This window comes from Equus caballus, chromosome 14, assembly GCF_041296265.1.
Source record: "Equus caballus isolate H_3958 breed thoroughbred chromosome 14, TB-T2T, whole genome shotgun sequence".
Taxonomy (NCBI): domain Eukaryota; kingdom Metazoa; phylum Chordata; class Mammalia; order Perissodactyla; family Equidae; genus Equus; species Equus caballus.
This window is the reverse complement of record NC_091697.1, coordinates 89,930,472-89,956,508: the sequence shown is the minus strand read 5'-3', so window position 1 is coordinate 89,956,508 and position 26,037 is coordinate 89,930,472. Positions and strand designations below refer to the sequence as shown.

General features: G+C 36.5%; 1 protein-coding gene across 43 annotated transcripts in view; it reads right to left on the bottom strand.

Moving 5' to 3' along the window:
- The window catches only part of KIAA0825, a 372,314-nt gene that overhangs the window by 78,381 nt on the left and 267,896 nt on the right, over positions 1 to 26,037 (bottom strand). The gene's annotated exons all lie outside the window — the stretch shown is intronic.

Sequence of the window (26,037 nt, the reverse complement as noted above, 5' to 3'; positions counted from 1 at the left end):
TAAATGAGATAATGTATGTAAAATACTTAGAACAATACCTGTGAATGCTCAAGTTCTTGTATTGTTGTATGCAGCAGGGACTTATAAATATCTGCTGTAACATTTTTATGTTGACAGATAACAATTGTAATTGCCTTTGGTGTTTCTCAGGGGCTTGAAACTACATTTGCCTAATATCCCAGGTGGTGGGCCAGGACATCAAATTCTGGGCTGAACACTCCGGAGCCACACTGCATGTCTTCACATCCTGACCCTTACCATGTGGTGGCTCAGTTTTTTTAAAATGGGAAGTCGGGCAGTTAAAAGTTTCTATACCTCATAGTTGTTAAGATTAGCTGAAAGTGAAACGCTTAGCCATGCCGGCCCATGGCAAGACCTCCGTAAATGTAGCTTGTCATTACACTAGAGGGATTCCAATTGCTCCTTGAACTAATTCTAGGTGGTGAGAAAGGACCACTAAAATGAATGCATAATTCCCTGAATTATTGTCGCATCCTTCTAAAAGACCTTCCTGAAGAAGGCTTCTCCCAATCCCAGTCTATCTTATATCTCCCAGACAGACTGAAAACTGCCAAATAGGACTTTCCATCACATGACTCCCCAAAGAGAGGTGGTCTACATTCTCCATTTACTGCGACATCAAGCCCTCTTTCCGGCTTTCAGATGCTTCCTAACCCTCTCCCCTCCCCTGAACTCTTTTACCTCATTTTCTCCCTAACGTGGACCATTTATCCTCTAGGGCTTCAGTTACCTTTCTCCTGGGTCCTTAAACTCTCAAAGAGAATTTCTCGAGGCCACATTCTCTTTCTGGTCTTGTCATGTGGATCACTTCTTTCTAGAAATGTCCTCCCTTTCTGCATCCATCTTTCTGAGTTTAAGAAGCTTGCCTCCACCACAGACTGTCTGACTTACCTAGCCCTCAAAGATCTATTATCTAAATGCCTGAGGCATTCAGAGATTTTCCCACACAATTTACTATTAATTACAAATTGTCTTGCAGCATTTACTGTGTGTTTGTTCGTCTCTCCAGAGATATTTCACTATCTTTTCTGCTTCCTGGCTCTTTCCTTTTTTGGCTAATCCACAAAGCTCCCTGCACAATCTTCCCGGTCTGTCATGGTGGCCAGGCCATGGCACTATGCCAAGGCACAGCTGTCCTCCAGCTGTCCTTGATTTGGGCCAAGTCTCTTTTTACATCCCAGGAAGAATTTTCCTTCCTCCCAAGTTGTATTTCTGCCACTTCTTAAAATGATGTCTTTATTCTACAGCCAGCCTTACCTGATCGAGGCAGCACTGTGTTGTGTGGAAGCAGCATGGACTTGGAAGTATTAGAGTTTTGGGTCTGAATCTTGGCTTTGTCAATAACTATATGACCTTGGACAAGTCACTTTTCTGAGCCTCAGTTTTGTTCAAAATAAAAGTACTAATACCTAGCTCCCAAAACATATGAGGATTGTATGGGATAAATAATAAAGTGCGTGACAAATAATAGGGAGTAAACTTTAGATACTTCACCCCTCCAATTAATATGAAACCATATTAATAATATCTACAGTCTATCCTTATTTTATATACACGCCACAATCATGATCACTCTATCTTTAGATTTATGTTTATGATGGATACTTATAATCCATTTAACATTCCTCATCAAATAATTAATTCTTTCTTCAAGGGAAGTGTACATACTAATCTTATTACTTGTAAACGTAACTAAGTGCTTTGTCGTGAAACCTGTAGAAGCCAAAACTTACTAGTTGTTCAGAACTGATTAACATTCGAAATTATCTTTCAGATGAAACACCGGTCTCTTTTCTCCCCCATATTTGAAGAAATTGAAGAGCAAAGGCTAAAAAGGCCCTTGGTTAAGGAGAAAATACAGAGGCGTGGAACTACCACGCACACGGCTTGCCTTACAACTTTTGAATTCTAGAAATGTATTCCAAGATAGTGAGGCAGTGTTTTGCAAGAAATCTAATGAAAATTTCCTCTAGAGCAGTTACAATTATCACGCCAAAATGAATCTCATAACTGAAATTACCTCCAAATTTTTAATAAATCCCTCAGCAAACACTTGTTCTGATTGGGTGTATGCAGACTTTGGTTGAGAAGTGAGCAGTTTAAAACTGAAGCTTGCTTTAAGCAGAGTTTCTGAGTAGAGGAATCACAAAAAAAGATCAAATTCCTAGGTTCTGTTGGGAAGCCACTTTGAACCTACTTTTTTTCTTTTGAGGACACTCTAAATTGCTCAAGTCCTAGGCTGTACATTGACGAGTCTGTTTCTAGCTACAAATATTTTCATCTTCCCAGGGAACAATCTAACGTGAGTCAGAGTTACATGTAGGGGTTAAATTACCTCTGTGGGAAGGGGACAGAGACGGAGGAAATTGAAAACTTAATATGACTAATAGATGACTGAAATGATATTCTGTCACATATGGTGGTCAAGACAGTGGCTACCCTCACGGATTCATCTTGGAGTATAACAGAGGTCTTGAGAAACCACAATTCTTACCACTGGTTTTTGGGAGAAGAGACAGGGGATTTTCACTCCTTCTTCTGTTAACTCTTATTAGAAGGCTGTTGAGAAGTTCTCACTCAGCAACTTCCCAAGTTACCAGGTCCTTTAAACAGGTTTAAAGGTGACCTCAACTCTGAACAACATGGATTCATAATCAGCCTTCTGTTTGGAAAGCCAAAGCTTTAGAGAAACTCACTGAATAATGTCACAATAATGGTATTTCAGTTCAACAATGAGATTTTCTCTCATAGATATAGCAACAGACCCTGGAAACAATTTTCAGGAGCATTTTATTGTTTTGATGGGGCAATAAAATATGAGGCTATCGTAATAACGGTGAGCTACTTTTTCTCCTTCTGGCAGGAAAAAGGACAGCAAAATATTCTCCTAGGTGGCAAAGTGGATGAGAGCTTCTCTCTGTCCTGTGTACAGAGTGTCTAGTATTAGAAGTAGGATCTCTGGAGCAACAGTTTCTACTACATGTTGTGAAAGAGGTTAAAAATATATCTTTTGTCACTGAGTATTAGTACCGACAAGCTTATTATAACAAACCAGGTCTCCTCTTCTGCTCTGTCTCCTCACTCTCTCGAATTTACCATAGCTGAATTGGGTTTGGGGGAGGTGGGCTGGGGCGGGTGGGATGGCATATACTAAACACGCAAGTAAAACTCTATAGGAATTTTCTTGAAGATGAAAACTGTTCTAGACTTATTACCTTGTTTATTCTTACAACAATTATCCCCTTTTTTCATAGACTATTCTAGTAGAACTTTGCCATCATGAGGATCACTCCACTGTAACAAGTGCATATGCAGATGCTAATTATCTCATATAATCCTCATTCCTGTTCTGTGAGTGAGGCATTAATATTTTTATATCTGAGCAAAACTGAGGCACAGAGAGGTTAAGCGACTTGCCCAAGACCATACAAAGTATGCAGCAAGTAGCAAAAGCAAGATTCAAACCCAAACCTCTATGACACCACAGTCCATGCTCCTTCCACACAATGTCACACTGCTTTAACCAGGTAAAGCTGGCTGTAGAACAAAGATGTCGTTTATTCTAAGAAGTGACAGAAATACAGTTTGGCAGGAAGGTGGAAGGAATTTGACCGTTTCCTCTTGTTACTTCCACTTCTTTCCTATGACTCTCTACTTTCCTCACCTCTTCATTTTCCCCATCTTTATTTTTCCCACTTTCACAATTGAATAAATAAAAAGATCCGTTCTTGAGGTAGAAAATTGTGGCAAATGTGTGCAGTTTCCTACTTAGTAGAATATGGGAGAAGCTCCTGAAGGGTCCTTGACTCAAAAAAAAATACTTCCCATTCACCTGCTATAGCCATGGAAATTCCCACCATTAGAGAGTTGCTCCTTTGGATTAAATGTACTTTGTCTCTAAAAGTTGTCTTTGAACATGCCAGTTTATCACATTATTTACAAATTTCCCCCAGATTTATGCGCCAATGTAATCAATCATGGAACATGACTTTGGTTGGTAATAAAGCAGTGTGAAAGGTTTAAACAAACCCTTTGTAGCCAGAGAACAGAACAGTTCTTTGGGAAAGGAAGACTGAAAGGGGTAGAAGTGAGGAAGGGCATGGTGCTCCGTGGAAAGTAGTCTTGATGTACGTCAGTCTTGTATTTCTGGATGCATGGATCTAGGGGGAAATGAGGTACGTGCAGACTTTTAAATAGGTTTGATCTCAGTTTAGATGTCAGGAAGCCTTCCTCGACTCTCCAAGACCAGATTATGAGTCAGTGCTCTGAGCATTTGTGAATACCTGTACTTCTTATCATAGCACATCTTATTTTGCTATCGTTGTCTGTCTGATTCTATCACTAGTCCATAAATTCCTTGAGAGTATTCATTCATTCACTGAGCAATCTTTCTAGTGACAGTGTAAAATTCAGGAGGAAAACTACACAGGTTAAAATGCCCAAATGGTTGGATTTTTTCTTTTCACTTTTTACTTGGAGGTCCTGAATAGCTTGAATATAGGGAAAAAATCAGACACATGCTTCTCCCTCAGTGTTCTAGCCACCTTCCAGTAGAAGCCATAGACAGTCCCTGGGGAAATTTAAGAGGGGATAATGAAGATATTTAAGAAAGTTCTTTAAACTGTTTTTTCTTAGACATGATTTTTTTAAATTGAGGTATAATTGACATATAACATTATATTAGTTTCAGGTGTACAACATAATAGTTCAATATTTGTATCTATTGCAAAATGATGCCCACCATAAGTCTAGTTAACATTCCTCACCACACATAGTTACAGAGATGTTTTTGAAGGAAGACTAAAACTTCTTAGGAGTTTTTCATTTTTGCTAGGTTACTAGCATAATAATTCCACTACTGACTCAAAAAATGGTAGATGGTTCAAAGTGTTCAAAGTGTGGTTCAAAGTGTAGAAGACTTTGGGAAACCTAAGAAAGCAATAAAATGCAAGAAATGGCACATGCAAATGACAGAAACGTAAATGAATGGATTTTAGTGTATTGCTAAAATGCAAATGAGTACCAGATAAGAAGCAACTTGACAATGATTATTTAGAATCAATACCCTTCCAAAACAAAAGTTAAGAAGCAAACTACAGTAAGCGGGCCCCATGGCATAGTGGTTAAGTTTGGCACACTCCACTGCAGTGCCCCGCGTTCGTGGGTTTGGATCCCAGGTGCAGACCTACACCACTCATGAGCCATGCTGTGGCAGTGACCCACATACAAAATAGAGGAAGATTGGCAGAGTTGTTAGCTCAGGGCTAATCTTCTTCAAGAAAAAAAAAAAAAAAGAAACAGAAGAAGAAGAAGAAAAAGAAAAAAGAAACAAACAACAAAACCCTCTTATACAGAAGATTTTTCACAATTTGTCAGCTCATTACCTTCTTGAACTATAAAATCCCCTCTTTGTCCTGATTTGAGAAATCATGATACAGCATAAACTCAGCTGGCCAGATTCTGTCATGTGACCCTATAATGTCACTGGACTTGGTAATCATTGGGTAAATCATCAGGGTCATGAACACATGGAAATAGATTTGCCTAGAGGAAAGGTCACCAGTGAATAACAGTGCAGACCAAAGCCCTGAACTCTGACGTGGACTTTGGCCACTCACATAGTAATTCTTGGCAACTCACTATTTGCTAAAATGCAGAATGTAGTATAAAGTGGGTGTCAAGCCGTAGACTCCATTACTTGGGGGAAGGAGCAGTTGCTGACTTGCAGACAGGCCTTGCTGTAATGTGGATTTACCTCTAAGGAGGCCCATGGGTGCAGATGTGACAGCACTGCTCAGCGTTGTTCACTAATCGACAGTCCTGTTCTAGTTGTTTTTCCCTCTGTTAAATAAATCCTGCAGGGGCTACAAAGATGCTTGTAAGATTTCTACTTTACTTCCTTAATAAAACTGCAATTTCAAATAGCTATGAACCATTGAAATCGCCATTTTCTAGGTTAAAGAAAAAGGTTGAGTAATGGTAATTTCATATAATTTGACCTAATTGTTAAATAGTCATGCAGATTTGGAACGACAGGGTAACTGTGGGAAGAGAGCAAGAATTCAAATGTGAACATTAAAATGCCTTATTTTTTTTGAAGGAAGGCTTATCAGGTTAAAAGAGAAGACAAATTCCTTTTAGCTGCAATTAGTACTTGTGGAATATCTAATCACGTGGTGCTGTGACGTGTACACAACACACAGAAGACACCAACATTACCCTTGAGGAATTTATGATCTGTATGTGAGGATTTGGCTAAAAATAGGACAAAAATAGTGTTTCCATTTTCTACATAGCAGATAAAAATGGCTGTATTGTAAAGTGCAACTAAACTTTCTTAAACTATATTGATGCCAGTACCATACATACTTGGAAATATCACTTGCTGGCCTTATCTTTTATGCACACCTACTCCCCTCCACTAAACACACACACACACACACACACACACACACACACACACACAATACTCAACTATATTAGCTTTCTTTCCAGGACTTGCTACATAATTTGCAGAAACAATGGAGGTCCTTTGTTAAAAAATGGTTATGAATTTCAAGATGGCGACAGGAGAACATTGAACTGGGGCCCTTGTAAGCATGGCATGCCTATGAAGCCAGTCTTGCTTCTTTCTGTTTCTCATCTTCGCCAGGCTCATCCCACCCCAGAGCTTTAACATTTGCTATTCTTTCTGCTTGGAATGCTCTTCTCATGGCTAAGGTCTCAGCAAAATGCTTTCTCCTCAGAGGCCTTTCTTGACAAGCCTGTCTAAAAAAGCTCCCTTTTTTGTCACTCTCTAAATACTATTTTGCTTTTCCCCCCAATACTTTTCTCTGTTATTTTCTTGCTAATTTATTTATGGACTTTTTATTGTCTGGTTTGTCTCCACTGGGATATAAACTTCACAGAAGAAGGCACTTTATCTTGCCCACATCCTCTTGTTCACATCGCTCCTCAAACAGTACTTGGTGCATAATAGGTGTCTACTAAGTGTGTTTTTGATGAATAAATGAACAAACTAGATTATTTACAAAATATTTTTAATTTATAAAAAAGCTTCATTGGTCTTTAAGATGTTATGTGTCCCAAGAGACTTAGCTAACACACATGCATGATCCAAAGACACAAATGAACCTATGAATGAAACTCAAAACTTCAGCCAATGCAATACATCAAACATGGAACCCCACTCAGTTGTGATTACTAAGTGATTTATCTTTAGAAATTATACTACATTCTAAAGGTCAACCATGTTTTAGAGTTAATTCTACTATGGAACTCATAACTTAGAGATTTTAAAGTCAAAATGAAAAGTAGGCATATACTAAAATGTTGACAGAAAACATCTCATAAAATAATTACTAACAAAATATGGTAATTTTTTATTGCAACTGTGCCTACTGCTGATAATAGAATATAATTATCAAGACATTAAAGACTTTATTAGAAAACTGAAACAGCTATAATTTTTTCACAAAGCTAATATTCACTTTAGACTAGTTAAATAACACAAAAAAAGCCAAAATAATAGGAAAAGCTCACAAAAACTAGGACTTTGACCCCTTGCAGGAATTGCTATCATGAAAATAACCTTGGTTGAATTAACCTGAAGCACATCTCAGATTATGAAGCCTCGTGCAACATACTTATTTAATGATATTTTTGAATTTAAGAGTCAAAGATAATGGCCCCTAAGTCTTCACTTTGCCTTTCATAGCCCAACTGGGTCTGGCCAGAGAGCTGGTACTGCATGCAAATCATCTTTTTTCACCATTTCATAATTTCCAGCTACAACTAGAAATTAACAAAACAAGTTATAAGCACTGACTGTTGAAGACATTGCTACATATCCAGCAAGATACGCAATGCAAGCTAAATAGGAGAGCATTTGCAATTTAAAATATAATTTTCCATAATGAAAATGTAAAGCAGTCGTTCTGTTTTATTCAGCATGGCAGGTTAGGAATCCCTGTGAAGCTACACTGAAGCAAAGAGTAGATTAATAATTTAATTTGGTTCAGAACTATGCAATGGGGCACCACAAGCTTTTATTCTGTAACCAGCTGCTGACCCTAATATGGAGGAACCAATTAGACATCTCTATTTAATTGTTGGGTGACCCATCTAAAACTCACCAGGAATTTTCATTTTAAACAACACTCAACAGTCTGAAAGAATCCTCGTTATCCCCCTGGTGGAGGTGGTGGATTTGATAGAAACACACAAAGGAGTTCAGCAAACGTGGGGAAAAAACTGGAAGATCATTTTAGACTGTGTTCTGTAAAAGAACATCTTAATATAATGAGCCTTTTTTCAGTCTCCCTTGGCGGAGCATCAGCCCTCTCAGATAACCCCACACAAAGCAAATACCATTCGTCTGAAGTTACATTTGCTCCTTGTTATCACAACTTATGCCACTTAATTCATTATTCAACGAATTCACTTTCTTGTTTATTAGATGCAAGGTAGATGCGATCCCTAAAGGCCATGTATGCAAAAGACTGCTTGTAATCCTGTCACTTCAAACCTCTCTAGGCTTTTACGTGGCTTCAGGAATTAGGAGGAAAGAAGCAAACAATTTAGATTTATTCCTGATGATATTAAATCTGTACATGATGAAAGAAATAAGAAAGAACTGCTAACCTGAAATCTGTTGATTCGGAGAGTGGTTTCAGAGGCTATCTTTACATGTAAAAGTTAGTACGTTCACTTGCTTCCCATAATAAACACCCTGAATTATTCCTTCTCCATTAAAGAATAATAAATTAAGTGCATTTGTCTTTTTGTACAGGTTGCCTGCAAAAAAGGCAATATATTTCCTCAACTGTGTTTCAAAGATGCAGGCCAACTCGACAATTCACATGCTGAAAACAGATATTAAACATACTCTAAAATCTGATAGCTGGTGTCAAGGCTTTGGGGCATCATTCTTTAAGCACATTTAATGTTGGATTAAAAAATGGATTTTAAGTTTTTCAATATGGGTATTTCGAGATTCTTTTTGATTGTCAATAGCAAGATGTGACAAATACATTCTGAATAATATAAGACAATATAACTATTTGAACTCTTCACACAACACAGGTCAGAGATATTTCAATTTGATTTGGTAATCCTATGCTATTAAAATCATTAAAATGTAAATGAATTACTGAATTAAACAACTTTCACTGCACTCTTAGCACAATTAATATTGTATAAAATTATCTGCATAATTATACACAGTATGTTTACATAAAACACCCAGGAAAAAGCTACAAATCAGAGGCTGAGGGTAAAATATTTTAAGCTGTGTGCTGAGGTCTTCTAAATATGGAAATCTAAGTGGTTGTTTTAGTATTGGTGCTTTATGTAACTGCAGACAGTTCTAAATTTCATGCTTTACTTACTTAAATGCTAAATAACTCTATACTTATTTTCTAAATTCTCATAAATATATATATATACATATATGTAAAAAATACATCTAGACTGAATCTATTTCAAATCTGTGTGCATTATTCACAAAACTAAAAGACACGTATTTTCTTCAATTAATTTACATTATGAGCTAACTATTTGAGATTCAACATTCGTTCATCAACAAAAGCCACAGAGAACATCTTAATGTAGCATAGCATCTACAGATATGCCCAGGACAAAAGACTCAACATCTCCAGAAAATAGGAACCAATTATAGGGAATCTCATTTTGGGAATAGAGTTCTGACTAATAAAATAATGTGTACAGAATTACCTGCAACTATTCTAAGGAAGGAAATACACTTGAAAACTCACATACCTGGTAACTGTGGATATTACTGCAATTATTGCCATTCTTCCAAAGGATCCCTCCTCTTAATATAGTGATGAACAAACTGATTCACCTGAATAATTAACCTTTACTACAGCATAACTACCTTAGGTACAGATTAATATTTTCTACTCTGCCTAAGACATGAACCTACCAGAGAAATCACGCTCATTAAAGATAACAGCAAAAATCAATTGTTTCCTGACACTCTGAGGAATTAACATCAATGACTAAGTCATGCAGTATTTTTAAAAGCTCATATTCATCTGTCTGTGCCGATTAAAAAAACCCAGCAAAATAGAGCAAAATGAAATTAACAAAGAGTGCTAATAAAATACAACTTTTCTGTTGATATCTTAGATATATAACTTTATTCATTATTGGACAACTCTTGGTCTTTTACATGTGGGAGATTTAAAAAGTCACCCAGTGATTTTTATAGTGCAACCGTATGCTAGATAAAGATATTTAAGCTGTCAGTATAAACTGCTTCTGTTTTCATTTTGCATTTAATTTCAATGCCAGACTCAAGGCATAAATTTTTCATCACCTGCAATGCTATGAATAAAAGATTAAAAAAAGAACTGAGAAGAAATTCTAACACATGCGGTGCATGCAGCACATTGTACAGACGCACTATTCATAACTAGATGTTTAATTTCCATCTTTTTTTTTTTTTTACGTCAGGAACTTTATTATTTGAGTTAATACATCATGGAGCTAATTTCCCAGTATTTTAGCTTTGCAGAATTCAAGTTTACCTAGTTTGGACCGAACAGGCCATTCATTCCACTTGAATTCTGAAGTATACACCCCTAAGATTTACATACTACTTTGTTAGAACTGCAGGATTCTATTGCTCTCGTATTTCTAGAAAGGGAATATTTCAACATATATTTTTGTTTTATTCCATGAAATAGCACATACATTAACCTCACCTTAAAGTTCAAAGAACTAAGAATTACAGAAATAGTCCCACCCAATCTCACTTCCTCATTAAGACTTGATTCGTATTCTCAGCCAAAAGATATAATCAATCCCAAGAGGTAAAGTTATGGGCTCACTGTTGAGGCATTTTTTATTTAGTACTTAATGACAGTTTCTGTAGCAGAATGCATCTTCAGTGTTATATTATTAACCTCAAAAGGACACAGAGACCAGAAAAATTTCAAATTTTTGTCAATAGACAGCAAGAGATGCACAGGAGCTCTTCCTAAGCTCATCAGGAGGGCCTCGGGTTAATTAGCTTTGTCAATCTGAAACTTCACTTTATTAGGGCAGTCAAGAGCCTACTGAAAACTCCAGGCCTTTTGGGGACAGAAAGAGTTAGTCCCTTGGATGTTACTGGCATCTAATCACGTCTAGTTATTGTCTTTGGCTCTAATTACTCAAACTAATTTTTATGGTTATTGAAATTAAATCAAGGGAAGGTTTTGGGAAAAAATAAACCAAACCATGTTCTAATACATTATTATCAATGTGGTATCCAATTAGCTTCATTGGTTAGCTGATAGTGCTAATGAGACCTAGGTCATTGGTTCAATTCCAGGGGGACCAGTTACCTTTACTTTGTTCTATGGTCACAGATGGACACCTCTTCTTATCCAGCTGTCTTAAGTGCTCTTGGTCACCAAAATAACCAAATGAGAGAGTATGAATGGATGAGCGCAAATCCATCCTTCCCTCTAGGCTCTAGAGGGCATCAATATCATCTTTTGCAAGCATCGTACAAAATTAGTATTTTTATATAAAATCTTTTTCTTTTCTTGCTTATTGTTTATGACTATGAAGCAAGTACTTTATATCCTCAAAACATTTAATGGGCTTTAATTAGCTAGACTTCATAACATCTCTATGATGTTGGCAAGTTTAATTAAGTTTACTTTAGAGATGACAAAGCTCAAAACTGAGAGGTTAAGTCACTTGTGTGAGGTCACATAAAATGTCAGGGGCATTTCTCAGATTAGAATCCCTGACTTCTGTATCTCATTTCATCGTGGTGCCCATGAGACTGCTCTGCCTCTATGGAAACAGCCCGAAGTCACAGTAATATGTCACTATATTATCACATTATTTTTCATTATGCTGGAAGACACAGCTTAGTGAAAAGGCATAGTGAGTCAAGGATTACAGATGTGCCTCCTTTAAGCAACATAAATATATGGAAATTTGGATTTGTTGAACAGACAAATTAGAGGGTGTCATGTATCACTTACTCTATGCTACCCAATATTGTTATTAATCACTTTTTTTGTAGGCCCTAACTGCCCAACTAGACAGTAAGCACAGGGACTAGACCATGTCTTATATCTCTTTGAATCCATAGTAGGTATTAATAAATATTTATTCATGACAATGGTATTTGATTAGAGGGGGATAGGGAAATAAAATACATCATGCTCTATGGGAATGGCAAAATAGGGGATGGGATAAGCTTCATGATGGTGGGCAGGAGTGGATTTTTCCTGTTGAGCCTTTATAATTATAGCAATTCTAATTCGATATATTATATGCAAAAGCTTTATAAGAACACCCAACACATATCCTGGATACCAAGGCATGAAGAAGACCTACAGAGATGATGCACTTAAGGAAAATTCTTGCAAAGAGGAGAATGCTTAGACAGCAGGGTAGAAGAAGCAGCTTGATACAGCTATGGAAGGTGGAGACTTCACTGTGCAACCAGTAGCATCCTGTCAATGGGGAAACATTGTGAGAAAATTAGTTGCTCTGTATTATAGAAAAGAAAAACACATGATGGCGAGGTGGGGGAGGACAAGTAAACATATTTTTCATTTTATAAAATGATGGTTCAAAAGATGTTTTTAAGTTGTGTGCTTCTTTCATGCCTGAAGTGATCTTCCTTAGGATAAAACTGATTTACTAGAAAGTTTCAGAAATATGGCAATTTTGTGAGTTGAAGTATACCTGTAGAGATTTTTGCCCCCTCAGGTAATTGACAAACTTGATTCTCTCAGTGAAGGATCAAGTCAAGAACTATTGGAGTTACTTTGTAAATGAAGAGCCGTTTTGGAAATAGGTCTTAATAGCTATGCGATCCTAGGAGGAAATGGCAGACTCAGCAGCATACTCAAGGAATAATGTGCCTGTACTCCAGACATGGGCCAGTCTTTAAGTTTTTCATTTCCATGCAGTCATCTCCTTCCTGTTCGCATCTCTCTACCACTAAATCTCTGGGTACTGGTATCCTTCAAACAACAACCTTCTGAAGTCTATGGGCTGATCTTATCACTAACTCCTGTAGTGGTTAGGGATAATCTATTTTTTTCTGATATATGAATATTCTTCACAAGATTATTAGAAAATATAAATTCATTGCTGAACTTTGTTAAAAACTAGAAAAATTTAGATCCCTTAGTGCTTATTCTCAGGTGAAATATAGTACTCACTTTCATGCACAGATTTACAGTATAATTACATGGTCAATATAGTTCAATTTTCATCTTGTGATTTTTTTAAACAATATTAATGAATTAGCACTTTATACCATTTGGGCTTTGATGATAATTTGCCTCCTTTAATGTATAAGAAAATGTACTGAGCACCAGTATTTCAGGGATGGTTTCTCCCAGCAGATTAGTGTTTATTAAACTAGGAAGCTTCTAGGGTCCATGAAACTCCTGAAAGTCTATGCAAATTTTGGAGGTATATGCATATAGTGCATGTTTCTAGGCAGAGAGCTTTTCCTAGAACTTCAAAGGAATTTCTGTTTCAAAAAAAGGGTGTCAACCACTACTCTAGATCTTCAGCTTGTATTTGCTTTTAAGAAGTTAATATTCATCTCTGTAATAATTAAAGATCTCTCTTTATATACATATATATATATTGTTCACTTTAATTACTTTACGAATTAGTGAGATATCAGTTCATAACAAGGAAAAAGAAAGGAAAGGGACACATATCACAACTTAGAAAATTACGCTAATTATATTTCTATACTAAGCATTGGGAGAGGTTAACAGGGGCAGTTAAATAAATACCTTTCCTTGAGATATTTGAGATAAAAAGAAATCCTCTCTCTAAGAGACATTAGTTCCTCCCAGGAGGTAGTGTGGTAGACTAAAAATCTTGGAGTCCTTTCCAGGTTTACGATGTCTTCACTATATGCTTCTAGGAGATGTAAAATAACTATTTTTATTCATTGTCAATCAAACACATCACTTCAGACGTACGCTGTGCTTAGCTAACCTGTCTTTTAAAAAAGGAAACCTGTTTTGAACCAAAATAACCCAATCACACATAAACACAGACACAGAGGATGAGCCGAGAGAGAACTGGGTTCTGTTTAGATGTGTGTCATCAACTCATTGAGTTCTCAATAGCAAGTTAATCTTGCCAAAACCCTTGAAAGGTAATTTTTACTCCCAATTGTCTTAAGTACAAAGAGTTCGATTTGAGATAACTCAAATGTTTCTCAACACATCTAAGATGATTGAAAAATTACAAATTCTTAGTCCCTATCCTAGGTCTGTGCAAACTGAATTGCTCAGGAGGGCCCTGGGAATCTATAGCGTAAGAAGTGATCCAGATGACTCTTAGGATCGTGCAAGTTCAGGAAATCTGGAGGGATGTGATGTTCTTAGTCCTTTGGCTTTTGGACTTTGGCTAATTGGTATGCGGTTCTTTTCTTCTGAAGAGCTTCAATATATTATATAACTTCCTCAAATCAATTTCACCTAGACGCTAGGAGGAGACATTTCCAATCATAAATGAACTGTTGGTGCATATGCAACACAGCATTCAAGGAGTTAATCCCAAATTCTATTGTTAAGAAATGTGAAGGAATGGGAACATGTGTATGACATTAAAAATAACAGCCTTCTTTATCATCCTTTAGAAATTAGTACTGATTTCAAAAGGCATTGATAAGCACAGGGTCAGCATATTTTTTCAGTCACGCTCTTGGGGAAACATTATTTAATATGTTCTTCTGGACAATTGGTTCTATTTGGATCTCACAAAAAGAGCTTTTAATTCCAAAGGTGGAGGGCAAGGTATTGGCGGAAAATTGTAAAAGGTTTATGAGGTTGTTGGTTCTTTTTTTTTTTTTTTTGATTAACAAAATTGAGAGCCAAGACACCTTCTGTTTCTCATTATGTTTCTATTAACTTGGATTTTTTTTTTCAACCTAAAAGTATGGGGTGAAATCTTGTGCTTCGTTCTATGGAAGCATTTGCCAATATAATAATGCAATTACATTTGGCCACTTGGAGAACAGATCTAGGACGAAAAACATTGTTAACAAAGGACATTTTTGCCTTGGGTTCTGCTTTATCCCAGTAACATCACAGTATATCTAAAATAATGTAAGCTTACATATAAAGGAGTAAATATAAATGTAGGAGTAAACGCAAAGATAATGACACATCTACTGACAAATACCAATGTTTCCCCATCAAAAATATGTGATTTCAGGTTTAGATCTCTGAAAAGAGACTACAACTAAATTACAAAACAATATATAAAGTTTGAGAGGTGACCTAATAGTGAGAAGATAACCTTCTTAGGTTTCTAAAGGGTAATGCCCAGATACACTGATATAATTCTATATTTTTCTTTATGCTGGAAATGCTACAGAATGGTTGTTATTGCATAACAGAGAACCATCTTATTATAAATAGAAGGTCAAGTTCATGCAGCCATTTTGATGTAATCTCTCATTACTCAATTGGTAGCTCCATGCTGGCTGGTGTGTAATATAGTTCATTCCATTACTATTTAAGGTAAAATACTGAATTGCTTATGTAAATTCAGCTGCCCCTTTTTGTAAAGTATGCAGATTTACTTTTCCCATTTGGTTGACTCCAGGGAGTAACTTTAAATTTCACTAGGTAGCTAAGTGATTTTCATTTGGGGTGTAGGCAAACATTTTTTAAAGAGAATTCCTGCAGATACAGAATTGATACTTGGACTTTCTTCTAAATTTTATGTGCCGAATTATTTACATCATTATGATTGCACTAGCTTTTGATCTCAGACCATCATTTTATCTATAACAGGGAAGCTTGGCTCTACTTTTTCTTCACAATAATTTTGTTATGCTCCAAATTCAAGATTCATACCTCTAGTGAATCTAAAGTGATCATCTCCCCAATTATTTGTAAGCCTGTAGGCAACTTATTAGTAAGGTGAATTTTAGAATGCCCTCAGTAAGAATGTGAAATCACTCATGAAACACAGTATATTTCATAACACTACTGTTAAGCAATTCTCTAAGTTTCACGATGGCTTAAAATGTTTTCCAGTGCTTCCCATGTTGATTTCTGGTAGTATGCCCATCTATGATATATTAGCAAAATAATGACTCAATCAGTTTTAGGTTGCTGAACATGACTCTTTTGAAGTTTCTACTATACAATAAATTATTTTTAAACACACTTTTTTGGGTAGTTCATTTATTTAAATGACCCCTAAACATCGGGAAAGATTAAATTAGGGACAAAGTTTTATGTCAGCTTCATTTTTAATAGTTTTCTGATGTCTTTCTTCCATAGTAATCTAATTTATATTATCTTTAAAATCTATCATATAAATATATTTATATGCATAATTATTCCAAGCAGTAGCATTACTATTATTTTTATATTTATAATCATTTATTCATTTCAAGTCACTCAGCACGCTATTAATGGGCCATGTAGTTAGTATCCTAATTTGTTCTTGTGACTTATAATTAGTTTAAATCGAAGTTCAACATAAGCATTTTGAAGTTTATAAAAATTATTTTTGTGTTACATGCATGTCTGTAGATGTAAAATTCGAAGATTTTCTTTCATAATATACTATAATATGGCTACAAGTGCATTGAAATTCATCTTGTTAGAATGGTAGTAATATATCCCACCAGGACTACTGTTCCTAGTAGCAATTTAAAATAATTATTGTGAGACTTGATGCTAGACATCAGGTTTGCAATAGAATTACAATGAGGGAAGTGTATTAGAGACAAAACATTGCTGGAAGAAAACTTCATAATGGCGCAATTTGGAACTAAGCCTCAATTTTACAGTAATAGATTCTCTTTATGATGGCACAAAGGAGTGAATGCACTTAGCAAATTTAAATCTATTATTAGTCACACTTTGTGGATTGCAGTGCAAAAAGGAGAAAAGAAATTAGCTTTTTAAGTGTGTTCTTATATAAAACAGGTTCTAGTAAGAACAGTCTTATATAAAATCTTCTTGTTACAGTTCAGGAGCACCGTCAGTCTTTATAACAGCAGGGAGTTGCCCAGGTTTAAAAGTCTTTCCAAAATAGTTCTGGAGGTCTCCAATTTCAAATTATAAGTTTCTGAAGTCAGGATGCATTCAACATCAGTACATTTCTTATTTACAGAAATAAAGGATAGAATAAGAAAGCCAGAGTTCATTTGGTCTCTGCTGCTTACTGTGACCTCTCTCCTTGAATCAAGAGGTGTTTGTAGTTCACACTGGTAGTATACCTACCTTTAATGTGATTTCAATTACAGTAAGAGAACTCAACAGCACTAAGGCAGTATGATTTGGCACTCATCTTTGTAAAAGGAGCTTCAATTGGCAATTTTCCAAAGGAAACCAACAACAAGAATTCAGCAGGTATTTTAGTATAAAATCAGAACACTAAAAATCCAAGCTTCCATTTTCAAGTTAAGTAAAATGTTATATTTTTGTTTTAATTATGATCCATTTTTCCTATCTCATCTTAAAATAATACTGTGTAGAATATCTGATAATGGCATAATTTAGTTTAAAAACAACAGGTAACATTTCCAAAATGTTATTGACTGAATACATAGGGATGCAGCTGTCATCCTTAAGAAATATCGAATAAAATTCATATCTGGGATGTTTCACATAAGTATTTATCTGTGAAAAGCAGTGGAATCACCCAGTTGAATTGGGAAAGGTTAACCATGCATACAAATTAATGTTGGTAGGTTGATGGGATAAGAAAGCAAGGACTGACAGAGACTGGTCACCTGTAAAATAAAGTTCCACAGCCTCAACAGGGTAGATATAAATAAAATAAAATAGTCCACGGGAATTACTAAAAAAGCATCTTCTCATAAATTATCCACACTCACTGCCCATAATAACACGTAATATTGCCTTCCTATGATTTTGTTTTGCTGTTGTAGCTGTTTTTGTTTAATCGTTTGAGCACACTTTTATCCTGCTGGGTTCCAGTTAGTAGTTTATACATAGGTTCAGCTCTGCCAACATCCAATTAATCTCTAAAATACATACTCTTTTCCCTTCACTTCAAAGATATCACCCTCTCCCAGTTTTCCTCCCAATTCTCAGTCTTCAATATGTGGTTATACCTCAGCATTGCATCTTGTCTCTCCTTTTACATACTGGATGGTCTCATCCATTCCCATGGCTTCAGTAGCATCAATGTGCTGATGACTCAAATCTTTCTCTTTACTGTGCTCCAGACCCAAATAACCACCTACCTACTAAGTATCTATCCTCAGACAGTCCATAGCCATCTCAAACTCTATGTGCCCTAACTGAATTTGGCATCTACTCTCTTCCTGAAACCAGATATTCTTTCCCAGTTGTTCTCCATCTTAGCGAACCATCTACTCAGTTGCCCAAGCCAGGAAACCTGCGTATCCTCCCTGAAACATATCTCTTCCTTCTCCTATGTCCAACCAATCTCCAAGTTCAGATGCTTTCAATTCCGTTTTCACAAACTTGTTTATTTCCATCTATTCCCACTGCCACTGTCTTAATTCAGGCCACCATCATTTCCCTACAGAATTATCCTAATAGTCTCCCAATTGGTTTTATCTCATCCTGTTCTAATTCACTCTTCATGTTACAGAAGGAAGATCTTTCCAAACTATTTTTCAAAAATGATAAAGGAAAAGATTGATAATTATGAATACATGAAATTTTTTAAAATCTCCTCAGAAAAAATTCCCAAGAAAAATCACAAGATAAATCATAAACTGGGAAAAATATTTGCAATACATAGAGCAAAGAGGTAATTTTGCTAATCAATAAAGAACTCTTATATATCAGTATCTAAAAGAAATATGGGCAAAGGATATAAGCAGTCAATATACATAAAAATAATATGGGTTTTAAGAGTCTGAAAAGATGCTTAAAGGAAATGCAAATTAAAATTAGACATCATTTTCACCTATCGGATTGAGAAAAATTTAAAAATTTGAGCATGTGGGGAAAATAAGCCCTATCATATACTATTGATGGGTATGTAAATTAGCAGAACCTCTTTGGAGGGAAATTTAGAATATCTATTAAAGTTCAAACATTTTTATCTATTTAAAAATTTAAATAATAGTTCCCTTCAATTAGACTTTTCTAGTTTTAGAAATATACCCTTCAGAAATACTGGTTCCCTTCAATTAGACTTTTCTAGTTTTAGAAATATACCCTTCAGAAATACTGGCATATCTACACAAAGATAAACAAACAAGGATGCTTCTTGCAGCAACTTTTGCAATAAGTAAAAAGGGAAGATAATGTAAATATTCATCAATTGGATTTTGGTCAAATAATTTATGGAAACCCATATTCCTGAATATTAGGCTGCAGTTAAAAAGAATAACATGGATCTTCATGAGACCACATGGAAAAATCTCCATGTTATATTGTCAAGTGGAAAAAATAAGATACAGAACAGTGTGTACAACATGCTCTTTCTCGTGTGAAAAAAGGATACAAATACATATATATGCATGTCTACGTATAGATAGAATTCTCTGAAAAACTGCATAAGAAATGTTCACAATGACTGTCCTTGGGGAGCCCTTTTATGCTGTGATATATGCTACTTTTTCAATAATTAAAAAGAGCTAGCTATAAAAATTACAAATACTGCTATGCCAATCTCACCTTAAAAAAATCTTAATGGCTTCTAATTACCATTCAGATAACATTCAAGTTTCTTCACAAAGCTTATGTGACATTTAAGACTGGGCTCCAGCCTCATAGTGACACTTTCTGTCACCACACCCCTCTCTCAGACTCTACCTCTGGGCACAATGAACATCTTCCATTCAGATGCACTTGGAACAACTCCCTGTGTACTCTTCACCTTTTCTTAGCTAACTCGGTACTTCAGGTCTCAGCCTGAAAGCCTCTTTGACCAGGAAGGCTTCTCTGATCTTCATACCCCTTTTTATAGCACTTACCACACTTACTATTTGTACGTCTTTCCTACCACGAGATGGCAAGCTCCATGAGGACGGGCACCATGCCTCGCTTGCTCACAGTTATAATCCCAGGGATTAGCATAATGCCCAGTCTTTGAACATGTGGATGTATATGAACAGAAATAATTCAAAGAGATCATGTGAGTGAGTGTGTGTGTACTTATTAATTTAAGCATTGATAAGTAGCTACAATTTGGTGATCTTTAGTAGATGTTTTGGGAGTAAAAGAAAATGTAAAGAATGAGCTGAAAATGGGTAGTTGGTGTGCAAAAATATACATAACTGTTCAGAATAATTACAAGCATATGATAACTGCAAAGGAACATTTAAAAACGGATCAAGGGGTAAAGCAAAAAAGGTGTGGAGTATGGGAATGAACAGAGTGGGAATGGATGAATAGGGTTAGATTTCGTCGTGAATGTGAGCTTTTAACTTGATCTTAATGAAGTAAGATTGATGGAAATAGGGATGAAGGGCTTTCTGAGTGAGGGCAAGATTGTAAGCAAGCAAATAGGGGGACTGTGTGGATGTAGGTCCCCAACAAAGTCACTTTGTTTCTGCCCAGAGGGAAACTCAGTCTTCTCTACTCCTTGCAGCCCTATGATGACTCCATCTCAGACCCAGTGTAGAGTTATTCTGCCCTCTAGAAACAGACACTGGAAGACATGCTAGAGGTGGTTCCCAGTGGCTCTATGACACCTTGAGATAGAAACATTATTACTGAGCTATACATGGCACCCAAACCTCTCCAATATTCAGGAGAATTTTATTGAGTTCTAGGCCACTAGGTGCTTCAGAAATCTTGAAAGAAATATAAAAAGCAAGATATCCAATCAGAGAAAACAGCCTAGGAAGACCTGCTTGTCCTGCTCTTCTAGTTGCAGCAACACTAATAACATCTGGCTCAAGTCCAAGTCGTCAAAGATTTTTCCACCAAATAGTCTGTCATATATGCCCTCTCACTCTACCCCACTACTGTCCCTTGAATCTAGGCCACGTCAGTTCTTCTCTAGAGAACTTGACTTCTTACTTGATTCTGTCCCACTTAAAATCCGTCTTCTTCTCACATCTGCCGGAATATGGTTCCTGTGATTGGTGCTCTCTTCTCTTCCTACTCCATATGGCTTCTCCATTGGTGATCATTTGCTCCCATTTCTTCAACATCGCCTGTATACTAATGACTCTCAAATTTACATTTTAGCCCTGATCTTTCTATGTCCCCAAACAAAATCATTCTCTTTCCCCAAGACCTCTGTATCCAATATGTCTTATCTTTTTAATGCCATTACCTTGCTCTGCTACAAGCAATGAATGATCTTTTGCTCTTTCCACAATCACCCAACATATTTTATTAATTCTTCCTCCAAAGAGTTCCCAAATTGTTTGCTCTCCTTTCCTGCCTGTCGCACTGCAGGGATTCCAGTCCTCAGTATCTCTGGCTTAGTCTTCTAATTGTTTTCCAAGCCTGCAGTATCTCTCCCTCCTGACCATCCTCTGATCTGCCAGGATAGCCTCATAAGAAGAAGTCTTCAAAGGCTTACTGCAGTAGAGAGTACAGAGATCGTTGCTCCCTGAATCCAACTGACATTTCCAACCACACTTCCCATGTTTCCTACTTTCTCACCACAATGAACCATCCTCTCTATTTTTAAACAGTGCCAAGATTTTCCACATCTCTGTGCCTTTGCCAATGCAATCTCCTCATCCCTGCATATCCCGTCCCCATTTCTAGTTGGCCAATTCCTATTACCCCTTTCATTCAATCTCACATGTTATCTCTTACATGCAGTTTTTTCTCTTTGCCCCCAAGCTGAATTAATTGATTACTCATCTGTGTTCTGATAACACATTAAACACACATATAACAATGTGTTATGACCAGCTGTTTAGGATCATCACTACCATGTGATCAAAGCACAAATCTTGTTCAATGACTAAAGTAGGAGTTCTATGACTAAATGATGAGTTTTGACCCCTCTAGTGCCTAGCACAGTGTTTGGCACATCGTAATCATTTAATACATGTGTGTTGAATAAATGACTAGATAATCTTCTACAGCTTTGTTTTTCTACATCAAAGTTAACTTTGTCAGATCGGCAACTGAAAAACTCTCAAACTGCCCATTCCTTCCCCAATACAATTTCTCTTTATTTTTCAAGCCTCAGAAACAGAGCTCTGCATCTTAAGTAGGTCATAAATATCCTTTACTTGGATTTATATCCATTTCTGAACTTTTCCTCAGACTATTTCCTCTACTTGGAAAGGGTTCTGCCCCTTCTACCTGTATAAATTTTCTAGTATTTATCTCTCTTCAACTTAGAAACTCTCTAGAGCTCTCTGCATTTCATGCTGGTTGTGTACTAGTTTTGTATTCACTTAGATCTAAACTATTTTTATGACATGATTCTTTATACACACAGAAATGTATATTTTATTCTATAGGTTGAACCATATGAAACTGCTAATATTCAAAACTTTTGATCCACAAAAATGGCAATTTCTGAGGCCGGCCCAGTGGCGTAGGGGTTAAGTTCGGGCACTCTTCTTTGGCGGTCTGGAGTTCACTGGTTTGGATCCTGGGCATGGACCTATGCACTGCTTATCAAGCCTTTGCACCAATCAGTGCAGTAGCACACCAAACTCTATTAGTGCTTGTTGTATTCTTCACTGATGTGCAGTTGCATTGAAAAATAAAGTTGTATCAAAAAATAAAATGCTAGTCTGACTTACAGACGCCATTGATGAGGCAGTGAAAATAATCAATTTTATTGAATCTTGACCCTTAAGTTTACATATTTTGAATATTCTGGGTAATGAAATGGGAAGGTCTCACAAAGCACGTCCCTGCATACCAAGATACAATGGCTGTCTTGAGTAAAAGTACTTGTGTGATTGAGTTGTGGGCTAACCTAGCTACTTTTGTCATGGAACGCCATTTTTACTTGAAAGAACAACTGACACGTATCTGGCAGATATTTTCTCAAAAATGAATGAAGTGAGACAGTCATTTCAAGGAAAGCAACGGACAATATTTGTTACCAATGATAAAATTCAAACATCCAAGCAAAATCAGAATTTTGGATAACTTCTATCTGCCACCATAAACTTAGCAGCTTCCTAATGTTTAAAGATTTTTCTGATGAGATCAGTGACAACATTAATAATTATAATTTTTCAGTATTGTATAATGAAATGTATCAACATTTGAAGATCTGTGTAGCTCAGTGAGCCAATGTTTTCGAAATGAACAATATATGAATTTACTAAATGTTAGATGGTCACAGATCCATTTGAAATGTGCGATAGGGTTTCAGATTCCACATTGCAACTAACCTTTAAGAAGCCACCATTTGTTGAGTTTTGATGTGTATTAAAAATCTATCCACAATTATCTGAAGTGGTAATAAAAATATTCCTATATATCTGTGTGAGGTCAGATTTTTTCCCATATACTTCAATCAAAGCAACCTATCAAAACAGATTCAATGCAGAAACAGATAAGAGAATCCAGTTGTAGTAAGCCTGACAAACAGATGTGGAAAAATGTAAAGCAATGTCACTCTTATTATTAATTTTTTGGTTTTGGAAAATAAAGTTATTTTTCATAAAACATGTTATTTAGGTTAATATGTAATTGGTTTATTGTTATTTCCAAGTGAACTAACAAATATTTTTAAAACTTCTCAGTTTTAATTTCTAATATACCAAATATTGATAGAAATAATCGGCATAAACAAAAGCTCTTTGGAGTCCTCAATAGTTTTTATGAATGTAAAAGTGTGCCGAGACCAAAAGTTTGAGAACCACTACAGTAGGTGCTCAGTAAATGTCTGGTGAATTAGTGTATCAATGAAGCAATACAAAGGAAACAAGGAAGGTTGTGATTATACAAGCCTAGTCATGTGATTGGGGGCTCATTTGTGTGGGCGGCTTCAAACACTGATTGTTACCATACTCATCACACACTGAGAAGTGAATGAGGATGAAATCCTGCTCAAGTTTAAGCAAGCAATGAGGTGTTCCATCAGAGACAAGTCAACTGAAGCTCAGTTTTAAATGGAAGCAGGATTAATTCTTCTTTAAAAACTCTAAACAAGAGTAAATAAAAGAGGACTCACAGACTCCAAATATCGGGCAAGATTTTTAACAACAACTTTTGGACTTGCCTTAAATTGCTTTAGAAAATGTGAGTTACAAATCCTACTACATGGTATGTTTCCTAGGAGGCTGGATCACCAACTGCACAATACTGGAAAGTAGCCAGTCTACTAGCATTGAAGCTATGCTGTCACAACACAACTCCTCTGGGCAGGATGGATGTGGAGAACGGACGGCAGTGGAATACTCAAGCAGCTGGTGAAGTAAAGTGGGGCAACCACAAGGGGAGGGGGCAGGAGCAACACTTGAAAGGAGCACTGAATTACAACATCAAAAACATGTGGCAAAGTAGTTGACTGCTGAGAAGCCACAACAGTCAACAGACTGGTCTGCTACGCCACAAATAGAAACAGAGTGGCTCTTTTGGAGTAAAGGCATTGGGCCAAATGAGACTAAGAGGTAAACAGCAGCAGCAGCCACATAGCAAAGGAGAATCTTTGTAATATATTCTATGAGAAAAGGACTGTTGGTCATGCTCTGCCTGTCTATCCAACTACCCCTGTACAGACAGACATCAGGAGCCAATCTTGAAAAATAAAGCACTCTGATGAATACATGGCACACAGTTTCTCAGTAAGCATATTTTTTTCTTAGAGTTCCCTTTACACTTTATTTATGACTCTTATGGCAAAAATTGTTTTAAGCCTGGCATTCTAGTTATTTCCGTGCGAATTTGATTTTTCATCTCTAGTGTAAACTCACTGAGGACCACTCATTTACCCCTTGAAGTCCATACCATAGTACCATGCACATAGCAGGTGCTCAGTAAATACCAGTTGAATAAATGAAGTCTAAAATTAGCAAAATGGCTTCATTAATATTGCAAAACTGCCAAAAACCTGCTGTTATATCCCTATTCATCTATTTGTTTGTGCAACAAATATTTATGGAGCCCCTATCACAGGCATGGTAATATGATAGATGATGCTGGTTATGTTAAGATGAAATAGATGTAACATTTCTCTCAAAAACTCCATAGTTCAATAATCCAAATTAGTTCTCTTTATTGAGAGTTAAACACATAATATAAATTTTGTTGTTTTCTTTTTGACTACATCCTTATCATCAACATCACTATGTCTATGGAAAATAAAGAGAGTTAGGAAATTTTTTGTTGACATAATCACATAATCACCTGAATTTACATTTACTCTTTCATTTCACAAAATAATTATTGAGTGCACATGGTTCTAGGCCCTGGGGTAGTCAATATGTCACTAGATAAAGAGGCAAGGTCCCTGTCCTTAAGGAGCTTACGGAATAGGGAGTGCCCTATAAGTGACTCCAGCATTATATGACAGTTATAATGAGGCTGGTCAGGTATGGTTTTGTATGCTAGAGCCAGAAAGCCCAAATCAAACCAACTTAAGGAAAAACTCATTGGCTAAGATAACAGAGAAGCAATAGAACCTTGAAAAATAATAAGGGACTATTCTCTTGATTTCATTTTAGCCGGGTTGGCTCAGTTTTCAGACAATTCTCCTCTTGCAGAAGAAGGGAGCTCATGGGTTGCATCCTTTCATAAACAACAGAATAGCAATCAAAGCCTTAGAATGTCGTATTATAGTCCCCAAGTAGGCTGGTGTGAATCATGTGCCCATTTCTGAATGAATCACAGAGGCTAAGGGGACCAAAAGCACTAATTGGCTCAGTCTCCAGCTCACTCAACTTTACCTGAGGCACATAGGTGTGGGAGGAGTGATTCCGCAAAGCAGAGGCAGGGTACTATTGCCTCAAAAAGGGGGAAGTGATACTAGACTGCTAAAACAGCAAATGCCCACCACCCAGGAATATACATGCTTGACAATATATTGAAGAGATAGTCTTTGAGCACATGCTGGAGATGCTGCACTGGCCTAAGCATTTTTCAAGATTGAAAG